The sequence below is a fragment of the Humulus lupulus genome, chromosome 9, assembly GCF_963169125.1.
Source record: "Humulus lupulus chromosome 9, drHumLupu1.1, whole genome shotgun sequence".
NCBI classification, from domain to species: domain Eukaryota; kingdom Viridiplantae; phylum Streptophyta; class Magnoliopsida; order Rosales; family Cannabaceae; genus Humulus; species Humulus lupulus.
The window spans coordinates 50,923,463-50,942,798 of NC_084801.1; positions in this window are offsets into that span (position 1 = coordinate 50,923,463).

Sequence of the window (19,336 nt, forward strand, 5' to 3'; positions counted from 1 at the left end):
CTTTTATATATTTTTGTGCGCGTTTTTTATTTTGTGCGAGAAGCATCCTTCTCGTCACTATGCATAGTACTATTTTTGCAAGCGTCTTCTTCAAGACCCTTTTTGCAAGCGTCTTCTGTGAGACCCTTTCACAAGCGTCTTCTTTGAGACCCTTTTTACAAACATCTTCTTTGAGACCATTTTCATAAGCATCTTCTTTGAGACCCTTTTCATAAGCGTCTTCTTTGAGACCTTTTTCGCAAGCGTCTTCTTTGAGACCCTTTTCGCAAGCGTCTTCTTTGTGACCCTTGTAGGGAGATGGTCTTTGTGAAACCTTGCGAACACCAATTTTCAAGGCCCCTTTTTCCCTTGGTAAGGCGACTCAGTTGATCTAGACTTGGGGATCCCTTTGGGTTCCCCTTTCATCTTTTGCGACGTGGTCCCTTTACAGGATGGGTTTGTTCGTGACGAGGTCACTTTTGAGGGACCTTTTGACTTTTTCAGATTCTATAAGGGTAACTAGTCCCTATAGATTCAAATATTGTCTCATAAGGTTCATTGTTCTCACATATATGTATTATAAATACTTTTATATATCTGTGTGTCGCAAGACTAGATGCCTGTTTCATACTTGGCCAAGCACCTATTGGGGCTTGTGAGGCTAGGCGCCTGCTTTGGATCTTTATGGGGGGCCAATCGCGATGATTTGATGAATCCTGCTACCTTCTTCTTCGTAGCCTTTTTGTAGTCCTTTTCCAATTTTCAACTTGATCAGTGACTCCTCTATCAGAACGTTCTTTTTTACACGGAATCTTCAGACGTATAGGTAAAAGGGTGATCAGAGGAAGGTTCGCTCCTCTCAACGTGCAAGTTCTTATGGACCTCTTCCACACATATATACTTCTGTGCTCTTTCAAAGAAGTCATCTAAGTTTGTAACTTCTCTCTGGAGCATGTTCCCCCATAACTTGCTTCTTGGACGAACTCTGGCTGTAATAGCCATCTTAAGCTCCTCTTTAGTTGATCTTCCCAACTTTGTTGCTTCCATATTGAACCTATGGATATAGCTCTTCAAACTTTCATTCTCGCCTTGTTTTATGTTAGCAAGGCTGGTAATCGACAAAACATAATCACAAACTATACGGTGTTGTTGAAGAAACTTGTCAGAGAATTGCTGCCACGACTTGATGGTTCCTGGCATTAACCTTTTGAACCATTTGTACGCCACTCCTTTAAGTGTAACGGCAAAGCAATGACACTTTGCTCTGCTGTTGACCCCCCTTAACCTCATCAAGTTATTGAAGGAGTCTAAGTGATACTTTGGATCCGTAATGCCCTCGTATGGAGCCATGCGAGGCTCTTTGAAGCTGGTGGGGAGTTGCCCAGCCTAGATCTCCCTTGTGAAGGGTGAATCATGGTCAAATTATTCATCCTCTGTGTGCCCCCAGGTGCAGTGATAATCTTGCCTCCAGGGCTGCGCATTTCAGTGTCTAGTTCATTCTTTTCGCTTAAGGAATCCTGCGGGTTCTCAGGTTGAACTCTTGCTTTGGTTGTGTCCCTCGGGGGAGCTTCAGGAGGTGTGATTTTTACCCCAGATCCTCTTTGGTTAAACTTCCCCCTCAAGTCAGGTGAGGCTTTTGTGGGGATAATCTTGGGTCTGCACCTCCCGTTGGTGGGGTTTGCGCCAGGCTTTAGCACTGGTGTATAATATTCCTCGCGTCTGGAGCGATGGGTATAACAAGTGGAGAGCCACGTTGTGGTTTCTCCTCATGCATGCTTTTCTCTCCTATGCTGGGGAAGGGGTATGCTTGACTTTCCTTGTAGCAGGTCATTTAACACGTCCTGCATGTTCTCTATTGCGCCTTCTAGACTTCTATTTTTCATGTGCAACTCACGCATCTCATTCTCGTAAAAGCAAGTCTTAGAGGTGGGATTCACAAAGTGCAGCTGCAAACTGTTGTCAGGCCTGTGCAAAGAGGAGCATGGATCCCGCTGGCCAGAGCGTGGTGCAATCGATGGTTGAGGAGGAGGGTGCATACTCAGGCCACCCACACAAGTCGTAGAAGGTTCACGATCCCCTAGGTTGGACTACTGGGAGTTTTTCCTCCTTCTCCTCTCCAGGGGCTGATTGTTCCACCGGCATGTCTCCATTCTCAAGTGGCAGAGAGTCTCTTCTGGAGGCTTTTGGTTGGACTCCGTCAAGGTGGATCTCAGCATCCTGAGATTTCCTTAGGCATTTTAAATGCCTTGGCATTTTTTCTTGTCAAAATTGATGGAAGAACAACGGCTTGATAGTCGTCCTTCCCATAGTCGGCGCCAAACTATTGACAGCGAAAACTTGTCAACGATATATGGATGGAGAACTCAAAGAATTAATAAAAACCTAATGAATGCAAAAGAACTTGTAGAAATCTGATGGAGGATTGCAAGTGAATAATAGAAGAAAAACTCCCCTCCCCCCCCCCCCCCCCCCGCCTTAGATGGACAGGAGAAGATCCATTTATAGTGGGGCTCTAATGGCCCCTGATACATTGTGGTCCCAGGGGACTAGATTGTATGTATGTAAATTGTCAAAGTCATGGCACAGGTCATTGTGGAGCAGAAGGTTATGGTTTCGGCTTCAGCACATGGTCAGAGGATGTGGGAGCGCCTCCACTTTAGTACTTGATTGTGCCTCCACTACTTGCTTAGTACGAGTGTCAGAGATTGCCTGGTAAGGACCACAGCAAGTACTTCATTCGTACGACCACTACTCGTCTGGCGTGTACATCGTGTCTGTACTCTAACAACTCTTGGTTTGTAAACGCACTCCGTACCTCTTCTAACTTCACATAAAATCATTGTGAGGCCTGCCCTATCCTTCCTTTAATGCGTGTTAAAGAGATCCTCGACTTTACATCCTGCGAGACCCACAGGAAGAGAGGCGCCCCGTTGGTGGTGCTTTTCTCAGGGAGAGAGATAAGGCCTCCTCAACGAGGCCTGCTATGTATGTGATAAGACTTGACGCCCATGTGTGAGTCAATGGTCTCACTTTGTGAGACCAATGCCCCACAGCCCCAATGTACGACGCGCAGGCTCGAGGGGCCGCGAGACCATCAAGGACAGGTGGGGTTGCCTTGCTGCCCGAGGCCCTTCTCGTGGCACGGACTCGGATGTGCGAGACGTAGGCGCGAAGGGCTGCGGGACGCTTGAGGCGAGGTGGGGTTGCTTGGGTGCCGAGAGATACTTGTTAAGACGAGGCATGGTGGGCCTCGCTGCGCGAGGCTCTTCTTGTGGCACGGACCCGGATGCACAAGACGTAGGCACGAGGGGTCGGAAGACACTTGCCTGGGTGAGGCGAGGTTGTTTCGGTGCCGTGAGACACTTGCCAAGGCAAGGCATGGTGTGCCTCACTGCGCGAGGCTCTTCTTATGGCACAGACTCGGATGCGCAAAACGTAGGTATGAGGGGTCGCGAGACGCTTGCCTGGGCGAGGCGAGGATGTTTGGGCACCGCGAGACACTTGCCCAGGCGAGGCGTGGTGTTCCTCGTTGCGTGAGGCTCTTCTTGTGGCACGGACCCTAATGCGCGAGACGTAGGCTCGAGGGGGCGCGACACGCTTTCCTGGGTGAGGCGAGGTTGCCTTGCTGCGTGAGGCCTTTCTCGTGGCATGGACCTAGGTGCGCGAGGCGCCTGGGCGAGGTCGTGCCTTGCGAGATGGAGGTGCGGCGTGCCTTGCTGTGCGAGACGCTGGTGCGAGGCCAGTTCGTGAGACGCAGGCGCGGGTGAGGCATATGGCTTGAGCTCCCTCGACATCTCTCGGCGTCATGGAAGGTAGGGCCTCGCTATGCGAGGCTCCCTTTGCATGGGGGTTGGCGTATGTCTCGAGTGCCTTTGACAGCCCTTATGCATGTGCGTGCATCTCAACCCTTGAGCATATCAATCTCGCGTAGGCACGCTAGACCTCGCTATGCAAGGGCCTTGTGCACCTGTCCTCTTGCAACGCTTAGTTTTGCCCCTTAGTTTAGAAAGGCCAAACTTCATGGCTCATAATGAGGTGCTTCCCTTGGGAAAATCTCCCGTATTCTCACGTGCCTAGCGCCATCACACAAGAAGCTCGAAGGACTGCATACGTGAATTGGGCTTCGCTATGCAAGGCCTTTGGCCGAGGGAGATGTGCGCCTTGGGTCTTTATACTTTCACCGAGGGAAGCTTTAAGGGAAATTATTCCATATCCACAAGACCTATAGGTCCGAGCCCGATAGCATGACTAAGTGACCTTTAGCCATGTATTCCAACCAGGGACGAGATTTTTTCCTTGGTAGATTTTTGGCATCCACAGGTTGTTGCTTAAGCTTGATCTTAGATTTTAAAACATAATGTGTGTACACTTAGATTTACTTTTTCACTATTTTTTGGAGATATTTATGCATGCTATCATCGATATATATAGTCTCGACCACTCTAGAAATTATTGATTAATTGTTTGAGGTGAAATCCTAAGTACACATGATTAGGAAGATGATTAAGGCATGTTCTTGGATTGTTTGAGCCTTTCGAGTTTACCTATGAAATTGAATACCCTAGTTTCCCATTTTTGAGCCATAATGACTAACCTTTTTCTTTTATAAGTTAATATCTAAGCCTTTTGCAGCTTAAATTTTTTATCCTTTTTGTGACCCATTACACCATAGTTTTATATGATTGTTTGATTTGGTGGGTTGGGTTATGGATTGTAAGAATGGGAAGTTGTATTAGTTTATTGAATTATAATATGAAAGTATATGATCTACTATTTCTAACAATGAAGTTGAAAATAAAAGGAAGAAAAAAATTTCTTTGAAAAAAGAAGAAGAAGAAAAGTTTGCACAAGTATAAGTGTGGGGGAAATAGTAAGATCGACGTGGAAAGAAAAAATGGAAAGGCTTTGTATTTTTGAATTGTATGGGAAATTTGTAGGAAGATCTAGAGAATGGAAATAAAATATAGGTTATGGTGTGATTTAAGCTTAAAGTTCATTTTTCATCTACCTTTAACCTTAGCCTTACATTAGAAGCTTTTAAAGACCTTTTGATTCTTGATTATGTGTGTTTACATTAGTGGAGAATAATTGGTTAATGTCTATGGAGTGGATGCTTTTCATGAAAATATTTACTATACAAGAGACTTTAAAACATACTTTGGCATGTATAAATTGATTCAAATGTTTGTGCTTTGTTAAGTTTGATTGTGTATAATAATAAGAGATCAAGTTTAAGTGGCAACTGACATTGCGTTGAAATTATGAGGAATGTGGAATTTGGATTTTTCTTATGATGTATTTGTTTGATCAATTTTTGAGACAACTAACACTTTCGACAAAACCATTGCTTATGTGTTTAGTATTTATTTTGTTTGCTCGAGGACGAGCAAATGTCAAGTGTGGGGGAATTTGATAAGTACCAAATTTATCTATTTTTAATTCATTATTCTTCTATAATTATGCACTTGATTATTTATTTATACATGTTTAATTAGTTTATTATGTGTTTTTAGGATTTTCAATACATTTGGAAGAAAAATAATGAATTGGAGATGTTTTACAAGCAATGGTTAAGCTCAGAATTACAAGTCTAAAACTTCATACTTGATTTTAATAATTTTTCAATACTCTTTTAGAAATCTACCTAGAAATACAAGTTTTAGATCTTTTTCTTATCTTTCCATAGAATTTTGAATTGTCCAATTATGATTTATACCGAGGAAGTTATGGTTAAAATATCATCAGTGGATGCAGCTAAAGAAAACTGAAAAAATGGAAAAATTACTACGGCCACGACCAGCCTTATTCCAGGCCGCGACTTGGGGGACAGAACGTAGTGGTTGCGGCCAGCATTGTCCCAGGCCGCGTATGGAGCCCGATTTTTTGGAGAAAAACATTTTCTAGTGGTCGTGGCTGACGATCGATTTTTTCCTTAATTTTTGAATTTTAAATGTATTTTTGAAAGGGATATTAAAGGGGTTAGGGTTAACTTGGAATACAACTTTGGATTACGAATTTTAGAGGCTAAAATAGCAGAGGAGGAGAAAAGACATCAGTATAAACATTCTTCAATCTAGTTTTTTTTTCTTCTCAAAACTCTTTTATTTTCATTGAATATTTATGTTTATGAATATGAATATGATTATGGAGTAGTTTTCTTTATAGTTGAGGGTTATTTCAAAACCCTAGACATGAGATCTTGAATGCATTGATGAATTTGATTTCTTATATTCCCTTATATTAAATTGCTTCTATTTTTCTATTTGAATGTCAAGGATCTTCTAAAATCTAGTTTAGACAGCTGCTAATTAGGGTTATGCATTATTCTACTATCATCTTAGGATTACTATTCACCTAATAGTTTAGGAGTCTAAGTAGAGTGATAAATTGCAATTAAGGTATTGTGACACGTATTTTAATTGTGGTGAAAAATAAAACCTAGGTTAAATAAATTGCATGCTTAATGAATTCGTTGCCTAGATTAACCTGTTTCCAGAGAGTGTAATGCTTTTACTAGGTTAAATAGATCGCATCCTTAATGGGTTTATTGCTTGGTAAATAGGGTTAATTAAGAGCTTAGCTTTAATTAAGTATAATAGGGAAACTGGGATAATTGACTACTTAAGTGTTATCTGTGGTGTTAATAGTTTAATTGGGAATAGGGAATATTATTTGTCATTGTTGATAGATTGATTGTCGAAGGTGGTCGGTAATTCTTGACTATTTCTTTAATATTGTTATATCCTTAGTTATTTAATCTTTGAAATTTATTTCATTCTATGTTTCTGGTTTTAAAACTAAATTCCCTTTCTAATTTCAGTTTAGTTCTTATTTTGAATAATAATTGGATCATAGTCCTCGTGTGTTCGACCCTTACTACCACTTTACCAATAATTTAGTGAGTAATAAGGAATAAATATAATTAAATTTGATACGACATACAACACCCATCATTTATCTGCTTATAAATGTTAGGAAGTGCTTATTAGCACCATGTTTGAGCATGAATATGAATCGACATGCTTATTAGCATGACAGTTGAGTGTGAATGTTTGTTTGTTCGGTCTTGGACCACATGGAGGCAAGAGGTATTGTTATTACTATCTAATAGGCCAAATTGATTATTGCAGAGATAAACTTGGAAGTATGATTCCAAGACAGTCAGATTCATTAGCCAGCCAAGAAAGCCAAAATGATAATCAGAGACATATTCCTCCGCCAGCTCCAGAGAACTGATAGGAAGTGCTTTCTGATATGCACGCCAGAGTACAGAGGTAGGAAGAAGAGATCCACCTACTTAGACAGAAACAGGTTCCAGCAGGGAACGTTCATCCAGTGGTGCCACGTGCATTGTTACCGTCAGTAGTACAGCCGCTAGAGACTAGGAATAGATGGGAATCCCTTTATGAAAGATTCAGAAAGCAGCACCCTCTAGTATTTTAGGGTGATGCAGACCCGACAAAGGTTGAGTAGTTGTTGAGCATGTTTATTGTTATCTTGGACTTCATGAGGGTAGAGGGTAAAGAGAGAGTGGCCTATGCCATGTATATGTTTCGGGAGGATTCCCAAATTTGGCAGGAAGTGATATCCCAGACCAGGAACGTGAAACCAGGGATTTGGAAGAGTTCAAAATTGTATTTAATAAAAAGTACTACAATGATACAGTTAGGGATGCAAAGGCAGAGAAATTCAGTAAGCTGATATAGGGAATTATGTCTGTGACAGAGTAGGCACTGAGGTTTAACAGACTGCCCAAGTTTGCTGCAAACTTGGTGCCAATTGATGGGACAAGGAAGGAAAGGTTCCTTCAAGGGCTACAACCTATGATAACCTGAGACGTCCGAATTACCACCGTGCCTGATGTGACGACATATACACAGTTGGTAGAAAAGGCCCTTACTACAGAGGGCGCAGAGAAAAAAATCTGGTGCGAGTACGCGACAAGGAGAGACAATAGGAGGATGGGACCTCCAGTTATGGGTTCTGGTATGGTGGAGGCCCTAGTGACTAGAAAAGGCAAGCTCCAAATACTTTTTTCAACTTCAAGCCCCGATAGGAGACCACGTGATTTACAAATAGGCCACTGGGGTGGCAATGAGGTATGGAAGACTTACCTTGAGTGGGCTAGGTGTAGAAGGCGCCATATGGGAGAGTGACGGGTAAAAGCCTGCTTTTTGTGCAGGATAGTGGGACTCTTGAAGAAAGACTACATAGGCAGAGGATAACTTAACTCCAGCTCAAGTGCTTGCGTTGACATAGGCAGAGGCTGACGCTAGTCCCTCATTAGTGAGAGGTCAACTTTCTAGTGCTGGAACCTCTTATTTTGTTTTCATTGATTCTGGTGCTACACATTCCCTTGCTTCTAGTAGGATAATTGATAGATTGTGTAGGCCTTGTGATTACTATACTATGGGGTTTGGAACCTTACTGCCCACTGGGGAGTTGGTAGTTTCCACGAGGTGGGTCAGATCATTACAAGTGACAGTGGATGACACAGAGTTGTCAGTGGATTTGATTGAGTTGGTTATGAATGATTTTGACATGATTCTGGGTATAGAGTGGTTAGTTAAATATGGGGCAACTATAGACTACAAAAAGAAGATGGTAACCTTTGAGCCTGAGGGTGAGGATCCCTTTGTATTTGTTGGCACTACGTATGGACCCCGTGTACCTATTGTATCAGTTTTGAGGGCTAAAGATCTACTTCCAGGTGGTTGCATAGGATTCTTAGCCAGTGTGGCAGATACCACTCAGAACGTGCGAATGGGACCAGAAGATACTAGACTAGTTTGTCAGTATCTGGATGTGTTTCCAGAAGATTTTCCAAGGTTTCTCCTACATAGAAAGATAGAGTTTGTTATTGAACTGGCACTAGGGACAGAATCAGTGTCTAGGGCACCGTACAGAATGGCCCCAGCAGAGTTGAAAGAATTGAAGGTACAATTAAAGGAGTTGTTAGATGTGGGTTTTATTAGACCCATTTTCTCTCCACGGGATGCGACAGTCTTATTTGTATAGAAGAAAGACGGTTCTCCAAGGATGTGTATTAATTATAGGGAACTGAATAAGTTAACCATTAAGAACAAGTATCATCTGCCAAGGATAGATGACTTGTTTGATCAGTTGCAGTGTCAGACAATATTCTCCAAGATATATCTTCGATCTGGTTATCACCAGCTGAGGATCAAGGAGGAAGATATACAGTAGATAGCCTTCCACACCAGATATGGGCATTATGAGTTTCTAGTTATGTCATTTGGTTTGACTAATGCCCCAGGAACTTTTATGGGTCTGATGAACAAGGTGTTCAAGGATTATCTGGATCAATTTGTGATCGTCTTCATTGACGATATTCTAGTTTATTCTCAGTCAGAGGAAGAGCATGAGCAACATCTCAGGTTAATTTTACAAAGGCTTAGGGAACACACACCGTAAGAGAAGTTGAAGAGGTGTGATTTCTGGTTACCGCAGGTGACTTTCCTTGGTCATATTGTCAGTAGAGATTGAATCAAGGTTGACCCAACTAAGAATGAGGCGGTTAGAGATTGTTCAAGGCCAAAGAATGCTTCAGAGATCAGAAGTTTCCTTGGATTGGCAGGTTATTACAAGTGCTTTGTGGAAAGGTTCTCTAGGATTTCTTCACCCCTGACAGAGTAGACACGCAAGAACCAAAAGTTTGTATGGTCAGATAAGTGTGAGAACAACTTCCAAGAACTGAAGCAACGTTTGATTACTGGTCCAGTTTTGAGTCTTCCAACAGATCAGGAGAAGTTTGTGCCTTACTGTGATGCCTTGAAATAGGGTTTGGGCTGTGTTCTTATGCAGTAAGGGAATGTGATTGCTTATGCATCATATCCGTTGCAAGAATATGTATAGAGATACCCTATACATTATCTGGAGTTACCTTTACGGGGAGATGTGTGAGATATACACTAACCATAAGAGTCTGAAGTATTTCTTCTCACAGAAAGACTTGAATATGAGAAAGAGACATTGGTTAGAGCTGGTGAATAATTATGATTGTGAAATCCTATATCATCTATGGAAAGCCATCGTGGTGGCAGATGCTTTGAGCCGGAAAGGTCCGGGACAGTTGTTAGTTCAAAGCAGATATCTAGGGAATTAGCTAAGGATATGACCAGAGTAAGGATAGAGTTAGTGGTGGGCCAGTTAGCCAACATCACCCTGTAGTCTACTCTTCTAGAGAGGATAAAGGAAAGTCAGTTGGGTGATCCACAGTTGATGAAGATTATAGGGGACGTCCTAGCTGGAGTTTCTAGGGACTACACAATGATAGAGATGAGTTTACTAAGGTACAAGGGTCAAATTTGTGTTCCGATGGATGTTATTATCAGATAGAAGATTCTGGATGAATCTCATACTACCCCTTACTCTTTGCATCCAAGCACCACGAGGATGTATTAGGATTTAAAGAATTTATATTGGTGGCCTAGGATGAAGAGGGATGTAACCAAATATGTGGCTACGTGCCTAACGTGTCAGCAGGTCAAGGCTAAGCATCAAAGATCAGCAGGGCTTTAACAACCTCTGGATATCCCAGAGTCGAAATGGGAGGACATCACTATGGATTTTGTGGTTGGGTTGCCCTAGATAGTGGGTCAACATGATTTAGTGTGGGTTATCATTGATCAATACACCAAATCAACTCACTTTCTACTAGTGAGGATGACTTATACAATTGAATAGTATGCAGATTTCTATGTGAGAGAGATAATGTGTCTTCATCAGGCTTCAAAGTTGATTTGGTCAAATTGGGAGCCACATTTACTTCCATGATCTGGGGAAGTTTGCAAAAAGCTATGGGTACATGGTTGAAATTCAGTACAACTTACCATTCTCAGACATATGGTTAGTCTGAGAGGTCGATTCAGATACTGGAAGACATGCTTCGAGCATGTGTTTTAGACTTTGAAGGGTCCTGGAGTAAGTATTTTCCTTTGATATAATTTTCCTACAATAACAGCTATCATTTGACCATTGGAGTAGCTCCTTATTAGATGTTGTATGGTAGGAAGTGTACATCTCCCATTCACTGGGATGAAATGGATGAAAGGAAATACTTGGGTCCTAAAGTAGTTTAGAGGACCAATGAGGCTATCGAAAAAATTAGAGCTCGGATGCTCGCGTCGCAAAGTAGACAAAAAAGTTATTTAGATCTAAAGAACAGGAACGTGGAGTTCCAAGTGGGAGACTATGTATTCCTTACAGTTTCACCATTGAAAGGGGTGAAGAGGTTTGGGAGGAAGAGGAAGTAGAGCCCTAGATTTGTAGGACCTTTTGATATCCAGAAGAGGATTGGTCAGGTTGCCTATAGGTTGGCTTTACCTCCGACATTGTCAGGAGTGCATAATCTGTTTCATATTTCGATGCTTCGGAAGTATGTATCAAATGAATGTACTGAGTTACGAAGATCTGGAGCTGCAGACAGATCTATCCTATGAGGAACAACCAGTCCAGATATTAGACAGGAAGGACAAGGTCCTGAGGAATAAAACCATACATTTGGTTAAGGTATTATGGAGGAACAGGAAGGTCGAGGAAGCGACTTGGGAATTGGAGTCAAATATGCGGGATCAGTATCTCGATCTATTTAGGTAAAATTTCAAGGACAAAATTCTAGTAAGGAGAGGATAATTTTAACGTCCCAAATTACCTGATAAGGCTTAATGTCTTGATTAGGGGGCAAGGAGGGAAATAATTGGATTGATTATGTTTTTATGTGATATGTGTATATTATCATGTGAATTATGTGAGTTATATTATGATATGACTATGTTTGCATGTTTAAGTCCATTAAATATGCATATGGGCTAATTTCTTATTAGAAGGATATATTTGTAAATATATGTATTTTGTAATTTAGATGATATTATTATGTGGATATATTTGAGTTATTTGGCAAGAGGCGATCTTAGTGAGCAAATTAGCGGTTTAGTCACAATGGAGCTAAATACCTGGCTCACGGTGAGCCTAGGGGTATTTTGGTCATTTAGTACATTAACAAGAATTGTCGGGTAATGAAATTTATTTGGTGATTAATTGGAATATTATTAGGTAATTTGAAATTAGTGGGAAATGGTGGGAAAACACGATTTTGCCCTTGAGATCATTAAAGTGTTAAGGAATTAGGCAAGGGGCATTTTGGTCTTTTAATGCCCATGGATGGACTTAGTCACTAGAGGCCTTCATAATTAGGCAAATCAAAGAGGAAACATATGACAACTCCTTTTCTCTCTCTCTCTCTCTCTCTCTCTCTCTCTCTACTCTCCTTCTCCCTTAGGTTTATGTATGGCATGCTTGAGTTTTGGAATAGAAGGTCTTGAATTGGAGAGCTTGGAGGACCAAAGCAGCTAGGAATTGGATTTGGAGCATCTTTGGGGTCGAATTACACAGCTGAGGTAAGATTCTTTGCTCTATTTTTGCTAAGAATTCTGGTGGTTTAAGTTGTTCTCTTGGGGTTTGAATTGGAGAAAGTTTTTGGCTTGGTTTTAGGGGTGTCTTGTTGCCTATGTTGTGCTATTAAGAGTCCTAGGCTCAATTGGGACTTTCGTACAACTTTGGGATGAATTTGGAGGGATTTTGGCTCGGAAGAAAATGTTGTAGCGTCGCGACCCGTATGAACTACGGGGTATTGGGGTTCTTATGAATCGCCTTAGCGCCGCAGATACTTGTGGGTAACGCAACAACGCGTGTCCAGTGAAAACATTTCCAGAGCTTTTTTCTTTGGGGCGCGCCGCGACGCTAATTGGGAAGAATTTCCAAGTGGGATTTCGAGTAACGGGGACTCAAACCTAAGGGCTTGGGAAGGGGTTGAGAAAGTCGGAAAAAAGTTAGAATAAAAAACTAAGAAAGAACTGGTGGAATTTTTTAGAAAGAATTAAGAAATGTTCACTTAGTCGCATAAAGATATGGTAGGGATCGACCCAGCAATTTTTAGCCATGTCCTAAATATCGACAAGAACCACCCACCAATGTAGAAAAAAAGAAGGCTGATGAAAAAGATAGGTCTAAGGCACTAATGGAAGAAGTCGAAAGGCTCAAAGAAAATGAGTTCATCCGGGTATCATTTTATCCATTTTGGGTCTCCAATCCCATGTTAGTTATGAAATGGTAAGAGGAGGAATTGCGTGTATTTTACAGAGCTCAACAAAGCTTTCCCAAGGGATTGTTTTCCACTACCGAGGATCGACTAGCTGTTCGATGTCGTGTTAGAGCATGAGACGCCATGGATGCATACTCCAAATACAACCAGATAAGCATGCACCCACCATACGAGGAGCACACCAGCTTTCGAACAGATACTGAGCTATCTGCTACAAAGTAATGCCCTTCGGTTTGAAAAACGTTGGTGCGACTTACCAACGACTAGTAAATCACATGTTCAAATACTATATCAGTAATACATGGAGGTATATGCTTACGACATGTTGGTTAGGTCAAACAGAGTTGGTAGGCATGTCAAAGATTTACAAGAATGTTTCAACATCATGAGAAAATATCAGATGAAGCTCAATCCTCTTAAGTGTTCTTTTGGAGTAGCCTCGGGGAAGTTTCTTGGGTTAATAGTAAACTCACGGGGAATAGAAGCTAACCCTGAAAAGATGCAAGCCTCAATTGACATAAAATCACCCACTAAGATTAAAGATGTACAATGTCTAATAGGAAGAATTGCTGCCCTTAGTAGATTTAACTCAAAATCTATGAACAAGTGTGTTTCCATATTTTAGTATGCTCAGGGGAAACAAGAAGTTTGAAATGACAGAAGAGTGCGAGCAGGTTTTCCAAGCTCTTAAGCAACATATGGCGCAACCCCCTATTCTATCCAAACCAGTTGCAGAAGAGACCTTGTACATCTATTTAGCAATTATTAAATATGTTGCTAGTGCTATCTTGATAAAAGAAGAAGATAACGTCCAAAAAGTAGTATATTATATAAGTAAATGGCTGGCAGGAGTCGAATCACGATACCCAACCATTGAGAACTTAGCCCACTATCTTATTTTGGCATCATGAAAGCTAAGACCCTATTTTCAAGCTCACCCGATAAAGGTACTTACAAACCAGCCATTACAACAAGTTTTGCGAAAACCAGAAGTCGCTGATCAATTATTAAAGTGGGTTGTAGAATTAGGGCAGTTCAACATTTCTTATTTTCCACAAGTAGTAATTAAAGGCCAAGCATTGGCAGACTTTGTAGTAGAATTCACTGGCCTCCCAACAAGCCAGCAGACACCAGAAGCACAAGTGCAAGTGGAAATCCCAACTTGGAATTTGTTCATTGACAGGTCTTCTAATGAGCACAACTCCAGGGCATGATTAATTCTTATTACTCCATAGAGACATTGGATTCACTGTGCACTTAGATTTGGATTCACTGCCTCCAACAATTAACCTGAATATGAAGCACTGCTCGCAAGATTAAGACTACCCAAGGACATAAATGTTAAATCACTAGAGATATACAGTGACTCAGAGTTGGCCGTTAATAAAATCCTAGGATAATATCAGCCCAAGGGTTTGAAAATGGTCGATTATCTTAACAAGGTAAAAGACTTTTTGGCACAGTTCGACAAGTACATTTTGCAAGAATTACCTCGCAACCAGAACTGAAATGCAAACACATTGGCCAAGCTAGCAAGCGCCAAAGATTCTGAAATGCTGAATATAGTACCAGTCGAGCATTTGTCAACTCCTAGTGTACAAGTAAAATATTCCACTATGGTCATAAACAGAGTCGATACTTAGATGACCCCCATTATTAAGTACCTCGATCAGAGATTATTACAACCCAAGTGGAATGATAGATGGGATTTTGTATTGACAATGATATTCTCTGCCACTAGTACCTTGCATTCCCGGAGAAAAATCTAAAGAACTGTTACAAGAGCTACATGAAGCTTTTTGCGGGAGCCATGCTCGGGTGCAGAGCTTATCAAAGAAAATCCTACAACAAGGGTACTTCTGACTCACTATGAATGAAGATGCTATGGAATTTTTGCAAAAATGTGATAAGTACCAATGATTCTCCAAAATTCATTGAGTAGCTCTTAACGAGTTAAGACAAATGCAAAGTCCTTCGCCATTTCCTATCTGGGGAATAGACCTGATCGAATCTTTGCCAATAGGAAAAATGGGGTGTAAAATATGCAGTAGTAGTTGTCGACTACTTCACCAAATGGGTTGAAGCTGAGCCGCTCGCAACAATCACTACCAAGAAAGTTCTGGATTTTGTCATCAAGAATGTAGTGTACCGATAGGACTGCGAAAGAATAAAGTGTCAAATGATGGCACACAATTTGACAACAACCAATTCATTGATTTCTCCGAGAAGCATGGCATTACTAAAAGCTTCTCCTCTGTAGTCCATCCGCAAGACAATGGACAAGTTGAGGTTGTGAATAAAAATATAAAAGACACCTTAAAGAAAAGACGCAAGCAAGTAAAGGGGGCTTGGCCAGAAGTACTAGCCGAAGTCCTCTGGTCATATAGAACAACGCATTAACAACAATAGGCCATACACCATTTTCTCTAGCATATCGGTACGAAGCCATGCTTCCATTTGAGTTAGATCCACCTTTACATAGAAGGTTAACATACGAACAGGATACCAATCACTAGTTGTTGATGGAGTCATTAGACTTGATAGAAGAACGACGAGAAAAGGCTCAATTATGAGTAGCAGCTCATCAACAAAAGGTTGCTCGATAATTCAACTCTAAAGTACTCGAAAGGAAGTTTGTTGTTGGTAACTTAGTACTTAGAGCATTTTTTCTCAATACTCGCGACCAAGCTGCTGGAGTCCTTGGACCAAATTGGGAAGGTTTGTATCAAGTTGAAGAACTTCTCCAACTAGGAACATACAAACTTGCTCTCTTAAATGGAGATCTCATTCCTCATTATTGGAATGAAGAACACTTATGCAAGTATTATCAATGACCATTTCTTTTTAGTGAATTGGCTTGTATTTATAGTTTATTTTTACAAGTTTTGAACAAGGGTTGGTAAAATTTTGGTTGGTCGCTTATAAGTGTAAGATCATTTGATCATTCGTACAAACACGAATTTTTGTCCATTTTTTTTACGAGAAATAAAAGGAATTGTGTTTAGCCCGTTATTATTGCCAATTATTATATCTTTTACAAGTATTTGCTAATTACGTGTATTGATTTGCTATATGCATTGAAAATATATAAAACATGCAAACAACAATGTTCGAACAGGCTTGGTCTATGGCAAGTGACCGAGCACCTTAAGCCCTTCAATCACTTGGGGGCATATAAGATACTACGTCAAGCAAGGCATGTCAAAATATCTAAGCATATGAGAAAAATAAGGGAAAGCATGCAACAACACTTATAATATTTTGGACAGAAATATAAAGTGTTATGTTAAGTTCGGTCATGCGAACATGTGTTATAATAGTAATTATAATACTAAAATCGACTTGTCTTTACCCTACGAGTAGAGCTAATTTGATGTAATAAAAAATACTAGTATAAAATTAAAAAGATAAACTACCTTAGGCAGTAAATTGTCTCAAACCCCGAGCAGGTTACCGAGGTGTTATAATTACAAAAGAAAAAGGAAAAATTACTCGGCAGGTGGATCTTGTTGTGACTGATAGTCGATGGTGGCCCTAGTTTCTTCCTCCCCATCAGAATAAATCTCGGGAGACGCGGGGGCATTCTTCTGCTCTGCCAAGTGAGCAGTGCATTTGGCAGTTTCTGCATCCTTTATCTGCTCAGGAAGAAAATCAAAATTCGCATTTTGATTATGCTTCCAAAATATATAAAAGCAAGTAAAGGTTGCTTCCATTAGTCTCATCGAGTTGTTTCACTTTTTCTTCCAGCTCATTGGCCTCCTTTTGACTAGTGACCAAGTCATCCTACAGCTTGACTGCCTCAACATGGTTCGCCTTGGATGCAGTTTTGTATTTTTCTCTTCACTTAAGGGCTTTGTCTAGATCACCCTTTGCTTTCTTTAGCTCCTCACTGAGGGCTTTATCGACCTTTTCCGCAACTTGCTACTTTCTTGTCCAATTTTTCTTCTCTTCGACAAATTTGGAGTTGTCCTCCTCTGCAATCTGCATAAAAAATTGAAAATTATGTCAGTATGGTGGAAACTAATAATCATCGAGCAGAGAAAATAAAGTTAAGAGAACTTATGCCAAGAAGCTCATTGAAACCGCGACCAATGACCCAGTCAATTTTCAACGAGGAGAGAGGCAAACGCCTATTTGCAGAGACAGTGTTTCGCCACCTTCTACACCTTGTCGATTGTAGAGTTGGTGGCATTGGTCCGCATTTCTTTCACTGATGGTTCTCCCACCTACTCGGTGGAAGACTCTGGCTGAGGAGAGGTTAGAGGAGTAGTCATCTTGGAAGGAGAGGGAGTCTCTGTTGGTCGAGACTTTTTGTTTGTGGGAAGCCCTACTTGTGCCTCCAGCCTATTTTCTGCACGACCTTTTCAAGCCAACAACTTGGCCACCCGAGGAGTAGATGTTGAAGGCGTTGTTGGCCTACATGACTAGCAAATGATATGAATAGTTAGTCAAATAATCATAAATATAAGGCAAAACAAACACAGAAAAATTATAAGTTATATACCCGAACTACAATTACTAGTCGCTACATTTTCTAAGCTACTACTGTTACAAACACTACTGGGCTCGAAGAATGCGAAATTAAAGCAACTGGTTGAAGAAATAAAGTTTGCATCCCTATCAAAAAGACTATTTGGAATAGGAAACATGTTTAAAATAGTTAAAAGGTATGTATCGTTTTTGTCCTCAGACGAATCGTTTACCCAACTAAGGTGCACGGGCAGCATTTGTTTTCCCTTCCCGTGGGAAGGGGGAATAGGTGCTGACCAGGGAATGGAGCTAGGCTCCTTGATGGAAACCCCAATTGGTCGATGCCTGGGAGGTTGGGAGACGTCTTGAGGCTAGTCGGAGGGATCTTGCTCCCCAGTGCCTTCTCTAATGGCACTTTTGGCGGTCGACTCCCTCACATCTTGGTGGGGCTGTAAAAGGCCGACCAGCCTTAAATTATTTTCTATGACCAGGTCCTTGATGCTCTTCTCTGTAGAGGTCATGCTGGTCAAGGTGGTGGCTCTCTCCACCATTGCTTGAGTAGGCTCTGGCGATACCATGGGCCTAAATTGAAGAAATAGGCTAAGACACAAACAAAAGAAGTGACTAGTAAGTGGGAAAAGGTCATTAAGAGAAGTGTTTACATCCCTAAGTGAAGGACAAGTTGTCCACGACCAGGTCGGTCATAAAAAAATACTCTTGGAAGTATTTCCCTACGTTGGATTTTTAAGTCTTATCAGTCAGGAATGTGCGACCAGACTCTAGGTGGTAGATGTGGAAGAACCCCATATTGTTCTAGTTAGGGTTGGACTTAAGATCAAATAGATAATTGATCTCGTGGGGAGTAGGTTTGGGCCACTATTTGTGATGACAATGGATAAAGAGTGCGGACAACACTCTATAACTGTGTAGGGATAATTTGAAAAGGGCCAAATCAAAGTAGTTTTCCACTGCTCAAAAATAGTCGTGCAGGGGCAAGATTGCCCTTGCCTCGATGTGGTACCTTGACCAAGCGCTATAAGCGCCACCAGGCACATTTGCCTGCTGGTCGGGTGTAGGTTTGTTCAAAGTAATCCCAAGAAGGTCGTACTTCTTGGGGTACTTGGCCACCATCCTGCTCAATATGAAGCTAGGAGGGCCAATGTACCAGGGCACATTCTTTTTCTTTATATCCTCTTTTACAAGAGCATGGATAAGGAGCAACTCAAAAGGTTGCTCGGTGGTTTCAGGTTGAGGGTTGGTTGATGGACCCTAAGCATTGGGCGAATGTCGACCAACATGATGATCATGGGTCTTTTTTTTTTCTTGGCAGCCTATTTTACTCAGGCCATGGATGGATTAGATCTTTATGGTCTGTGTATGGGTCGGCTGGGAGAAGTAGTTTTTCTAGGATAACTGGTTGATGAAATTGGTTGTGCTGGAATCTGGGATATAGGCAAGACAGGCTGCTCAATGTCTACAAACAACAAAGCTAGGAGGTCTTCGTCTATTGGCCTCTCACCTCCCCAGGGATCGTGCATGAATATCTTAGAAGAAGGAGGGGAAGTGAAAATTTACAGCCAATAGAATAAGTAGGAATATGAAGAAAATAAATACTTCTCGTAGATAAGAAGTCAGTCTTTAGCAGACCAATAGTATTTAACAGGAAATAGATTCTAATATGCGAGCAGTGAATGTAACATATCATAAAGCGAAAATGAAAATCTTTTTCAGGAAAACTTTTCGTTTTCGTTATAGGCGAGAAAA